Below are 1760 nucleotides of genomic sequence, written 5' to 3' on the forward strand. Positions count from 1 at the left end.
AAAACAAGTAAATAAAACGAAGGTCAAACACTACACAAAGAATATGATTACGAACTCATTAAAATATCACAGAGACGTCGCAAAGTGTGGAGATAAACTCAAAGGTATATGTAGAAGTTGAAATAAGTCTTGAGAATGAGCCACAGATGTGTGTAGGTGAGACTATTGATGGAAGGGTGGAGCCGGGGGGATGGATATTATTAATGCTTTCAAGATTTATTTGAAAACTCTGCTTAACAGCAATCTAACACATTCAGAAATTATTTACTGTGATTTTTATTCTGCAGCAGTTAATTTCTCCAGGGACTCTTCTTGTAAAGCATTCTGGTAATGTGTTTGTTGAGTTCAGGGAGATCACATTTAGTCTACGGCTCGCAGCTGTTGTCCTCTTTCAGTAGTGAAACCGCTACAGTAATATGTTTTTTCTGTTTGTCCTGCTTGAGCTACCATCATCTGAACCCTAATCCTCATAAAATAAACTACAGCTGGTCTCAGATCAGTAAAACAAAACCCACCACCACCACACTGGAGAGTGAAAGCTGAGAGTGAAAGAAAATGTCAAAAATACACAACTATAAAAAATATATAATGATCATAAGAAGAAGAAACAATAAAACAATAATAGGAAACAATAAAATATGAATAAAAATAATAATAGTAGGTAAAATATATTAAAAAATAATAGTAGGTAAAATGGAAAAATGAAGATAAAAACAAATAGATAAATATTATTGTATTTTGAATATTCAACTACAACAGTTGCAAACAGAACTAAAATAATTAGAAAGTAAAATTTTAAAAACCCCAGGAGAAACGAACGAGTCAAGCTTTGGAGTTCCTTGTACCTTGTTCCAGCTCACTGGTGCACCATAGCTAAAGGCAGTTTTACCCAGCTCAGTAAAAACATGGGGAATCTCAAATGAAATAAAATCATCTGAGCGGGTTTGGTAACGTGTATCCTTTACAGTGAGCATGGAGGTGATATACTCTGGCATCTGACCGACAAGAGGCTTATAGATAAACAGTAGCCAGTGAGTCTCCCTGCTTACAGATGGAGAGGACCATCCCACTCTCTCATATAACATGCAGTGTTTATAGTGATTAAACAGATTTAAGCTTTTTGAAGATTTTTCTGACCAAAATAGATTCTCACTACTTCATCACAAGAATTTTGCCACCGTGTGAATAAAGAAGTTCATATTAAACGTCCAACATCACGCAGACCTCTAGATACTGTATATTGGCTTAAGTAACTTTAAAAGATTTGCATAATTGATTTGTTTTTATTGTACACATAGACTGACATTATGTCAAAAACAGACAGAGATGTTTCATCAAGCTGCATCAATAAAGTAAAGCCACTTGTTGACTGAAGCAGAGAAACAAATAGAGACAGAAATCCACACAAAGCCTCTGTAAAGTTGAAGTGTGATTTAATCACAGATACTAGCTGGAGCTGTAAGGAAGTGTAAGATTACAGAAATGCTCCATTTAATGTATCTAATGTGTGAGTTTTTATACACATAAAAGTAAAATAAACTGATATTTAGAATGCACTCTAATTTTATGACAAAACTTTCGTTGTGCCCTCAAGTTTATCTCTTATTTTATTAATTTACCTTTGTCATTGTTTTGTAAAGCTTGTGCAACCTGGCAATAAATACTACACATTTGTTGACAGACCATGGAATAGTCAATCAGTGTTGGGCTTTAGACTGTAGTAGACTGAATTTGGTTCCTTGGTTTCAGGGTCAAGACTC

Source organism: Colossoma macropomum, unplaced genomic scaffold (assembly GCF_904425465.1).
Source record: "Colossoma macropomum unplaced genomic scaffold, Colossoma_macropomum, whole genome shotgun sequence".
Taxonomy (NCBI): Eukaryota; Metazoa; Chordata; class Actinopteri; order Characiformes; family Serrasalmidae; genus Colossoma; species Colossoma macropomum.